At 45.7% G+C, this 11,652-nt stretch overlaps 1 long non-coding RNA gene across 2 annotated transcripts; it reads left to right on the top strand.

Moving 5' to 3' along the window:
* Window positions 1–421: 421 nt before the first annotated feature.
* Window positions 422–11,335, top strand: LOC146785451 (uncharacterized). Of its 2 annotated transcripts, none has more exons than XR_014970414.1 (3): window positions 422–975; window positions 4,457–4,549; window positions 9,938–11,335. It is a non-coding gene; the product is annotated as an uncharacterized LOC146785451 (long non-coding RNA). The 2 variants fall into 2 exon arrangements; XR_014970415.1 differs by lacking the exon at window positions 422–975 and adding an exon at window positions 1,071–1,208.
* The last annotated feature ends 317 nt before the right edge of the window (window positions 11,336–11,652 follow it).

Raw genomic sequence — 11,652 nt, 5'->3', positions numbered from 1 at the left:
AGGACTGTCTAGGGTGCCAGGCAGGGTGTTGCAGGTTCAATGTTGGGAGCTCTCTGATCGCAAAGTTTAATGCGCCTGTAAATGAAGGAAACCGAAATACACTGTGCCGGGTCAGTTAAAACTAGAGCATACTGTAAACAGAACCTGATAAAAACACTCGAAAATATACCACGCCTCCTTTTTTTAATCACAATATTTAGGATCCAGATACAGATACACAAGATACTAGAGTCAAATATGTCAATAAACCCAAGCACAAAACACCCGAGAAAATGTTGAGCGATTGGGGCAGCGTGAGAGCGACAACTGGAATAAATAGATTTTACTTTTCTCCAGGATCACGTCCAATTTGCTTTAAAAAGAAAAATTGTCCATCCTAAAAGAATCATTTACAGGAAAACACTACAGGGGTTTCCTTGTATCTTGGATGCCACAGAACACACTACTCGCCTTCAGATTTGAATTACAAGTGCTTTGCCGCCATCATGCGGAATTGGGCAGTACCTGCTCTCTCCGACCCCAGACCTCCGGTGTAACCTAAACCAACCGCCACGTTATTTGAGAATTGAAGGACCGGTAGTGACCCTTACTGTTAGCAGTTGCAGTGCCGGTGTGAAGGCAGAGCGCGGACCTCTAGGAGCCAAGTCGGCGATCGCTCCTCGCTGCAGCGCGTATTCTGATGCCTGACTGAGCTCCGTGCTTAGGGACTGCACTGCAACAAGCTGCCTGTGAGGCACCACCACTCCGACGGCGGTCGGGACCGGGTCCGCGGGGTCGACAGACTTGAGTGTCTGTCGCATTACGGCATGAATCACCTAGTCCGTTAAGAAACACGCTTTGCGAGCAGAGGCATCTGGACGCTCTTCTAACACTGACCAACTACCTTCAAGTCTGCCGCTCACGCCGGGCTGACCGGTAGCCATTGGCCAGTTTCAGGTCTGCCTATGCAGGATTTGATCTGTCTCTCAGGAACAGGTATGGACTTTAAGCTCCGCCCATTTTACCACCCATCTTTTCAATTGGCTCCTGTTACTGTCTTTTGTGAATGGCTTTTGATTGTTATTAGGCATATTCGTCTCTGCTTTAAATGGGACGGTACTCGTTGGTACTGAGTACCGCCACTTCCGAATTTTTTTAACGTCAGTACCGGCATTTCTCTGTAGCCAGGGAGAGTACCGATACCCTGTTCGGCGGCACAACAGGCTCAGGTTAGTTTTCTCCTCCAGTGCAAGGGCAGTAATTAACTCGGCTGAAGCAGCTTTGGCAGATTTCCTGGCAAAGATTCCAGCAGCGCCCATGTGAATGTCCCCACTCTGCAGGGGGATGAGGGTTTGTGCCACGCTGTGTTTAACAGGACAGGGTCTCTAGACAGACCCTGCACTGTCAATCAGGTGCGCAGCGACCATTCGGGTGAAAGTGCCATCATGGCTTTCATTTTGTGTAATGAGTTAATCTTTTTTTTTTTTTGACAAACACATTTCTCATGTGTTTTAATATTTGCTGCAACTGGTACAGAAGTAATATGTATGATCATATTTTGCCCTTAGCCCCGCCCTTAACCCCGCCCACTTGCCACACCTCAATTTTAATGAGTACCTGCACTTATTTTTCCCCATTTAAAACAATCAATCAATCAATCACTGAATTTGTAAAGCGCACTACCTACCCATGAGGGTCTCAAGGCGCTGAGGGGGGGGCGCTACTGCTCGAAGAGCCAGGTCTTGAGGTGTCTTCTGAAGGTGAGCAGGTCCTGGGTCTGCCGTAGGTGAGTGGGGAGGGTGTTCCAGGTCTTGGCGGCGAGGTAGGAGAATGATCTTCCGCCGGTGGTCTTTCGTTGGATGCGGGGGACAGCCGCAAGGGCGAGGTTTGCTGAGCGGAGCTGGCGTGTGGGGGTGTAGAAGTTGAGTCTGGCGTTCAGGTAGGCTGGTCTGGCGTTGTGGAGTGCTTTGTGTGCATGGGTGAGGAGTTTGAAGGTGATCCTCTTTGACGGGGAGCCAGTGCAGGTCTTTCAGGGGGGGGGGGTGATGTGGCTGTGGCGGGGTACGTCGAGGATCAGTCGTGCGGAGACGTTTTGGATGTGCTGAAGTCGATGCAGGTGCTTGGCTGGGATGCCTGCGTAGAGTGCGTTGCCATAGTCCAGCCTGCTGCTGACGAGGGCCTGTGTAACAGTTCTCCTTGTTTCGGGAGGGATCCACTTGTAGATCCTGCGTAGCTTGCGGAGGGTGTTGTAGCAGGAGGAGGTGACGGCGTGGATCTGCTTCGACATGGAGAGGGAGGAGTCGAGGACGAATCCGTGGTTGCGTGCGTGGTCGGTGGGGGTGGGTGCCGTTCCCAGCGTTGTCGGCCACCATGAGTCGTCACAGGCCGAGGGGGTGGGTCCGAGGATGAGGACCTCCGTCTTGTCCGAATTCAGTTTCAGATGGCTGCTCTGCATCCAGTCGGCGACGGCCTTCATTCCCTCGTGGAGATTCATTTTGGCGGTGTGTGGGTCCTTGGTGAGGAAAAGGATGAGCTGGGTGTCGTCGGCGTAGGAGATGATGTTGAGGTTGTGCAGACGGGCCACTTGTGCGAGGGGGGTCATGTAGATGTTGAACAGCGTCGGGCTGAGTGATGATCCCTGGGGGACGCCGCAGATGATGTCGGTGGCTTCGGATAGGAAGGGTGGAAGTCGGACTCTCTGGGTTCTGCCGGAGAGGAAGGATGTGGTCCAGCTGAGGGCTTTCACGTGGATCCCGGCTTCTTGAAGGCGTGTTTTTAGGGTGCGATGGCAGACCCTGTCGAAGGCGGCTGAGAGGTCCAGGAGGATGAGGGCTGAGGTTTCGCCGTTATCGAGTTGGCACCTGATGTCATCTGTGGCGGCGATGAGGGCTGTTTCAGTGCTGTGGTTTCGTCCGAACCCGGAAAGGGTCGGTCCAGGATGTTGTTGTCTTCGAGGTGGCGGGATAGTTGTGTGTTGACGATTTTCTCGATGACCTTCGTCGGGAAGGGGAGCAGGGAGATGGGTCGGTAGTTCTTGAGGTCGTAGGGGTCCGCCTTGGGCTTCTTGAGGAGGGCGTTGATTTCAGCGTGCTTCCAGCTGTCCGGGAATGTGGCTGTCTCGAAGGAGGCGTTGATGACCTTCCGTAGTTGGGGTGCGATGGTTGCGTCGGCTTTGTTGAACACGTGGTGAGGGCATGGGTTGGACGGTGATCCCGAGTGGATGGAGTTCATGACCATGCGTGTTTCTTCGTCATTGACGTTGGTCCAGGAGGTCAGGTGGTTGGCCCAGGTGGTGTTCGTGGGGGTGGAGTCTGGCGCGATCGGGTCGATCGGGGTGTTGAAGCTGTTGTGGATGTCTGCGATCTTACGGTGGAAGAAGGTTGCCAGAGCGTTGCACAATTCTTGTGAAGGCGGGACGTTGTTCGCGTTGGGGTTGGAGCGTTCCTTCACAATGCTGAAGAGCTCTTTGCTGTCGTGTGCGTTGTTGTCCAGTCGGATTTTGAAGGAGGATCTTTTGGTCGTTCTGATGAGGTGGTGGTGTCTACCAGTGGCGTCCTTGTGGGCTGCATGACTGTGGTGTGCGTTCGCGGAGCCATTTATTCTCCAGTTTCAGGCAGACGCGTTTGGAGGTCTGTAGCTCGTCGGTGAACCAGGTGGCTTTCTTGCTGGCGTGGTTGATGGGGGGTTTCCTGAGTGGAGCGAGGGTGTTGGCGCAGTCTTCGATCCACTGTCTGAGGTTGCGGGCTGCTGTGTTTGGGTTGGTGGAGGCCTCTGGTGGGTTCTGGGCGAGGGTGGAGGTCAGTTGGTCTTCGGTGACTTTGCTCCAGCAGCGACGGGGGAGTTGTTGGGTGCGGTGGTGCGTGGTTGGTTTCTTGAAGGTGAAGTGGATGCAGCGGTGGTCGGTCCTTGTAACCTCCCATGAGGACTGCCCCATTACATGTGTTGTTACTCCCTTTGTTTTAATAAGTCTGTGAGCACTATTTTCTGAAATAACACGCTCTCCAGCAACCGCTTTTCCTTTTATCAAGCATGATGCATGCCGCGCTTTAGCTCACGTTTTTGGGCTTTAGCTGCAGTAATGGCGACAACACTTTTCTTTTCTTATTTGCGACTCGCAGAACTGGTTGTTGAAACTGCACACAACATAATATAGTTTCTTAAAATCAGTGCAGCACGCCACACATTATTTTTTATTTTTTCCAGCCACGCATTATTTCATGTTTTAATGTCTGCAGCGTGGCACACCGTGCATCAACTTCAACAATAGTGGCCACACCTTCCTTCTGCCTGGCTCCACCAACTTAATCTAGGAGTCCTTTTTCAGTGCTTACAGCTAGGGACGTGTCCTCCAACTGCAGCGATGAACAAAAACACAGGTTACCTTGTCTGGAAGCACAATGTTGCAACTGAGCTCCAGGCATAGCGAAATCAAGTCTGTTAATGCGTCCCTCCTTTTCTTCTCGTTTCTCAAATCTAGGTGCGAGACTGATGCTGGACTTCCTTTGCGGTGAGGTTGAAGTGTAAGGAACAAGGGAGCTGGCAGGACAGAGTCCTGGAATCTATGAAACAGGTAAGTGGCAGGCGAAGAGGCTAAGCAAAGGAGGGTGGATGGTTTTTAAATAAGACTGCTTCAGAAAGTTCATAAAGGTCAAATTCTAATTTTTTGTAACAAGGAACAGGTGTGGATAATTAACTTAATGAGGCTGCCTTCTAGAAGATGCTTTAGAATGTTCACAATAGTCATGTTCTAATTGCTTATAGCAAGGAAAAGGTGCAGATGATTAATTTGATGAGGGATGTGTTCCGGAATGTTCACGTTGAGTTAATCTATGCCGTTTGCTTGATGTTTATTTGGATGTTTCTGTGGTGCCTTGCATATGCATTGGTAAAACATTTCTAAAAGCTACTAAGCCTTTTCAAACAAACCGGAGAACACCAGCTGCAGCTAGCTATTACCAACAGAATGTAATATGTGCAAGACATTTATTCATTCATAAGTGTTGGGTGGAATGAAACGAGTCATGCCAGTAAATTGTGATAGTCAAGAGAGCTGAGCTGTGGCATGAATCCCGACATACTTATTTGCAGTATCAGTGTTTTTAAATGCGTTACACTCCTGTTTCCTAAGTTAGGCCTGAATGCTAGTTGTCAGCTACCAAGGGTTGAGCAAGAGGCTAATTTACTGAGAACTCTACTGGACCCTATACCGTGTTAGTGGCTTTATTACTAGTGGTAGGTGCATAATTATCCCTGCGTATAATCCACTTTTCAACATTTTAGAATAGGGATTCTTTGCTAAATGGAACAACCTGTATTGCAGTATTTCATATGACTTTTTCCAACTATATTTTACTATCAATTCCGTAATAGAATTGATGTATTTTGAACCAATTTTAAAATAAGATAAATAACTTATGAAAACTTTTAATGAGCATAAAACCATTTCAACTATTCAAAACTCTCATTATTGACTGAACTTAGAAATAGGGATTGACAGTTTTTGTGATGTATAGCTGCTGATCTTCTCATACACAACAGCAAAGGTCTCTCGCAGAGAAGTGAAAAACACTGAGTGGGAGCAAGGACCAACTCTGGTTGGTGTGAGATAGAGATGCTAAACCGCTTTTATTTAAATTGATGCCCACTCCAGAAATATAGTGCATTTTTCATTCAGAATTCCATTATTTGTTTAACAGGAGCTTTAGCAAGGTCATTCTGAAGAAGACATTTTACCTCTGGGTGCTGTCTTTATTCAGCACTGCACACTTGTTTTAAAATCCTTTAATGTTATGCTTTGTAGAACAGAAGGCATGTAGCAAATCTACACACACAAAAATAAAACTATCATCCTCCAGATGCTGCACCAGCAAAGTGTGAACATCCATTTCAAGGTCCAATAAAAACTTACACTACTATAAATACTCAAGCAAAACTTGCAAGCAAAGTTAATATATCAAGGTTTATAGCATATATTATCAAGTCACAAAAGGGCTTGCTGCATATCACAGACCAGGACAGCTGAGGGAGCTGCTTCAAGTGTTTCACACATCTCCCTTACTGCTTTATAAGGTGGCACTGGAACCTCACCTACTCATTTAACTTCCTCTCCTTGCTTCTTAAATATTACTTGCTATTTGCTTTATTTCTTTGATAATCAGAATTAAGGGCCAGATGTAGTAAAATACTGGTTGCAAAAAGTGTTCCCAATTGGCAGCCCAACTTTCTGTGACCACTATCTAATTTTGCGAACCAATCTATGTACAAATAGGCTGGTTGGCAAAACAGTTATTCTCACGGCATTGCCGAATGACCAATCTAATGAATATTCACTTGGCACGCCTCAATTTACAACCCCTGTGATTTGCTGCAATAATCAAGATTGTGGCCTGCAAGGGACAGCAATCGAACATCCCTAAGATTGTATTTTCTTTTATAGCAGGACGATTTCCTTAAAAGAAGTGGTACTGCTTTAAAAAAAAAAATCTATTTTGAAAAACTTCACCAAGAACAGGCCATGTGCGTACTTCTCATTAAGTTGCCATCCTGACTCCTAAAACAAAGAAGCACAAAGGGGGCCCTCCTCCTTGGGCTAATCCACCAACCTAACTTGGGACTCAGTAAATGGTCAACAGTTTATGTCCATAATTACAGTGGCAAAACTCTGGATACATATAGTGCTGATCCACATTGTGAAAGGAACACCCAAAAACAAGATCCTCCCAAATTGTGAATCTATAATAATTTCCAACCCCATTTTGCAATTCTAAGAAATGATTCTAAATTGCAAAATGGGTTTAGTGACTAGGGAAAAGTGATTTAGCAGTCGCAAACGTTGAATTGCAGCAAATTACAGGGTCTGAGACTAAGCCTGGGCAAAGCACTACGCTAAGCTCGCGTAGTTTGCGAAGTTCGCGCTACTTCGCACTACGCGAATTGCACGTAGCACAGTGCGAACACGCATAGCGTAGTGCTGCGGTCATTTTTTGCTTGCTCGCGGTCCTCAATGTCAAGTTGGCGACCGCGAGCAAGCAAAATGACATCCCGGCGAGACTTTTTGCTTGTTCGCGATCAGCAACATCAAATTGGCGATCGCGAGCATGGAAAATAAACCTCCCGGCGAGATTCCCAACGCGAGGAGGTCAGGTTTCTCATTGCGAGTGGTCGTGTATGCTTGCGACCGCTCGCGATGAGAAACTACCAGTTCGCGTTGAGAAAGCTGCCGCTCGAGTAAAAATCTACTCGAGCAGCAGAAAACTACAGCTCGCACTGTGCAAGATGCCATTTTCAATGATTGCACAGTGCCAGTTGCTTGTCCGCACTGTGCAATCATTGAAAACGACATCTGGCACAGTGCGAACAAGGTACTACGCAGTTCGCGAAGTGCTACACGTAGCTCGCATAGTGCGAACTGCACTTTGCGTAGCTTCGTGAAGTGCTACTTCGCGAACTACGCCCAGGGCTATCTGAGACTCCTAAATCACGTAGTATATTTTGGCATATGCTCCTAAACACTATCCAGTTGATGTTCAATAAATGGGCTCTGAATGGTATCGCTACTAAAAACAAGCATTGGTAATGCATCAGTTTTGCCTATGGGTTTAATAATCTAGAAATTGTTCCTTGAAACTTACTTCAGTGAGAAATGTTTCAGAATATATATTTTTTTTATATAAACAAATAATGGCATGATGAGGGTGCAGGCACACCAAGCTGGAGAGAGCAAAAAGCATTTAACAATGGTTAGCAGTGGTAAAGTGCGGAGTCCCAAGGCAAACGAAAACCAATTTCAGCAAACGGGAGGGAAGAATGCAAAATGTTTGGTGGTAGACCACACCAAAGGCTGTCAGATCTAACAGAACTGCACAAGAACAATATACAACACAAAAAGAAATACAGTATTGCAACATCCTAGAAATAGCTAACACTCTTAGAATACAAAATTAAGCAAACTGTGAAATATAAACTGGAATGATATTGCTCACATGGATCAACTTGACAATGAACGTTAAAAATGTTAATTAATCAATGAGTTTTTTCCAGTAAAAATAAGGACATGAATGAAGGGCCAGAAAGGAACCCTTTTCAATGCCCTTTTTAATCAAAACTAGCTGTTAGAGAGGGACCCTGTCCACTTAAAACCCTGGTAGAGAGGACTGTCCCATCTGAAGAATGGCAGGAGGTATAGGAGCTGCGATTGCAGGGCCCCACCTTCGCGTTCTGAACCTAGAGCTACCTGTCCAACAGGTTACGAATATGCAATGAAAGGACAGTATGCAAACACCAAGTGCACCGCACAATGACCAGAAACAGGCACCAGCATAGACTGCAAACAGACAACACTATCAGGAAAGAAAGAAGTGGGTCCTGTGAAAGGGGTAGAGATTTGCACATAGACCTAGAAACACGCCCTCAAGTTACACGAATAAAGAAAAAGGGTGAAAGGGGCATAATAAGAAACAGCTCGCGCTGTTCCTATTGAAGGAAATGACTCAACAAGAGGGGGACAGAGGCATGGCTTTAAATATAGTCCTAGAAAGAAACGGCCAGAGACAGCGAACACATCATTTTGAGATGGAATGTGCTCTTGGCTGACGGGAGCAGAGGAGGATGAGAGATGTAACAGGCGTCACTCCAGTGAATGAAGGAATGAGCCAACAAAGGGCTGAAAGGCAAGTAAGCCCATGGCGAACAGCAGAAGTACGATACCTGGTTTAAAACTGCATGCGCATAAACTCATGGTGAACTAACTGAAATAAAAATGTACTGCAAAGGACTGTGGGGTGAAGGGCCACTGAAAACAGAGTCCCCAGGGAAGGATCATAAGGCAACACTAAGAACAAGACAATGTCCTGAGAGGCGGCTATATTAAAGTCGGGCTGTCTATGTGAGCGCAAAGCTATTAATAGCAACAAGCCAACAAATAGAGGCGAGCCAACAGAAACAGATAGAAGACTACATATTAGCAGAGCCGTGCACTCGGCTGAAAGTAAGCGTTGTGTGTCAAAATCCATTAAATAAATAATAAGTTCCACAAAAGCGGGTGGCAATAGTACTTTGCCGATGGGAAACTGATAAGAGAAGCACACAAGGAACAAGCATGGGTAAATGCAGGAAGTGTGTCACAGCCAATAGAAATGGGGGAAAGTAAGTGGCAAGCACATCAACCAATGAAAGGCAAGGAAAGCATGGAGGTGGGGTGCAAACCCCTTTGAAGTTTTATAGTAAATACAAAAGCATTTCACAAACAGCGCAAGCGCTGTGTAGGCGATACCTAAAAAGTATATCTCTGTGCACACTGCTAAAAGACAAACACAAAATGAATACATAATGATTGTAGTGTATAGATATTTGAACTGATCACAGGAGCAGAAGCACTGTACACTGAAAAAGTTATTATGAGAAGCCTAAGCTTTGTTTGCTGTACACCCAACAGTATTTCATATCCCAAATTCAGACTACAAAAAAAAAACCTTTGAAATATATATTATATGTATCACACCACACATACTTACGCTGCCCTACATATACTTATAATCTGAGGGACATGAGGGTCGAGTGGTTTCACAAACTACTGCATGTTGGGAGAAAAAGTGTATTTGGAAACCAATACCCCAAAACAGAGGCCGAGTGATTAAGGGTATCATTTAAAGTGAGGCGAGCAGCCTGCCAGACTTACAGTGCGGGTCTGCCGACTTCGTTTATAGGACTGCACAATATGGGTGGATCATTTTTCCAGAATTGCTCTCACTGTCTGAATGCCAGGCAGGTTACTATGTTGCTTGAGTCTACTCAGTATTTCGTTTTATTTCAGAGACAACCCACAAAACTGGGGATTTGTTTCTGCGTTTGCATGTTGCACTAGATTATACCTACCGTTCAATAATTTGCTCTCTAATATTATTAGATGGAAATGTCTCATACTTTGCCCTTATCCTTTCATTGGCTTTCATTTTTCCAGGTCCTGCGCAGGATTCCGGAGGCAATGCAATAACCTTGGAAAATAGGTTTCATCTGATCAGCTTGTCACCACCTCCTGCACTTCTCCAGATTTCCAGAAGAATGAAGGGCTGGACTGAAAACCAAAACCAGCCCTGGCAAATACGTTCAAATCAGCCCCATACTGTATTATGCCAGAACACTTGTCAAGTGAGCCTGAACCACTTCAGTGTATGTGGGACAGGGAGCTCTTCCCCAATCAATGTTTTTGGAAAAATTGATTGTGAATGCACTTTAGAATTGTAGATTTCACCCTGGTGTGAAACTCAACCTTTCTTCAAAGCATGACCAAAGGTGTCTAAATGTTCACTATAATTTGTGGGCCTATGTATGGGCTTCTTTCCACTTCCTGAACCCATATTCCACATTGTGCATGTGCTGAATGAGTCGTGGCACTTTGGACAGAGGGACTTGCCCTCGTTTTTGTCCGAATAAAGATCTCATGTGAATTGTTTGTTGGGAGGGAATCGAAAAATGTACCAGCTATTGTGTACGCCTGAGATTAACAGAGAATATGTAAGGAGCCCTAGAGTGAAGAGGACCTTGCTTCTGTGAATACAGATTATCTGCAGCCACAACACAGAACTTAAAACCTTTGCCATGCTTGGTCTTAAATGTTCTATTCACGTCTTCACCATTCACTTGCACTGCGCTGTTTCTTCACTTGATACGACATAGCTGTGCATATATTGTGCACTGCTGTGAAAAAATAAAAAAATAAGTTCCTCGTTTGCCATATGCGTTGACTGTGGATATTCGCAAATTAGGTTTAATTACTTCTACCGTATGTTGGTTTTAAGATGCGCACATTCTGCCGCACGTGAGCAATTAACGCTACTTGTGCAAAGTGATTCCTAAAGAACTTCTCTGTGCTACACATTCACCTCGAGAAGCAGCTCCCTGGCTTCCAGCCCACTGGGACTGGCCAGAGTGAAAGTCCAATCCGGTCATGGGGAATGCAGGCACTCTACTAACTCTTTTACGATCAAGTAACGGGACGCAGGCAAAAACGTGGAATATTTTCCGGTTTACAATTCGAAAGTTAACTACGGAAGGGATAAAACAAAAGGGATTGAAACTCGTCTACTTTATCACCGGCAAAGAAAAATATAGATTTAAGAAAAGGTTAAGCTAAAGTGTCCTCAAAAGCATGATCTAAGAAACAGTCTCAGAACATGCTGCCTTGCTGCCTTTTGGTTCGTCAAGGCCTTTTGTAAGATCAAGGATCACACAGCTGAGCTCAGCCCACTGTGCAGAGCTCCATTGCTGCCCAACTCGGTTTGTCCTATAAAAGTACCACATCATCCATAAATACAGACAGATATAATGGCTTCTCAATGCACCTTAAATTATTGTTTACTTGCAAGTCTAGGCTTATAATAAACTAATTATCAATATTCATACAAAACGGGACTCACGCTGCATTGTTTCTTTGTACTTAACCATACCAATGGGTTACAAGTAATGGCAAGTTACACGCATATCTTTCCATCATGTGCACGAGCCACTGAGCTAACTTGCCTGGTTTCTAACTTGCGGCCTGCAGGTTACACTCAAAGCCCCGTGGCAAGCGCATTAACCCTGAGACTGTTCTGTGAATAAATTATTGTAACATGCAACTTAAGTCCACAATTCTCTGGTGTGGACGCCGTATCCTAAATTGTGCCTGGAATAGGT

Source organism: Triturus cristatus, chromosome 11 (genome assembly GCF_964204655.1).
Source record: "Triturus cristatus chromosome 11, aTriCri1.1, whole genome shotgun sequence".
NCBI classification, from domain to species: domain Eukaryota; kingdom Metazoa; phylum Chordata; class Amphibia; order Caudata; family Salamandridae; genus Triturus; species Triturus cristatus.
Note: the sequence above shows the minus strand (reverse complement) of the source record. Positions and strands in the feature narration are given on the sequence as shown.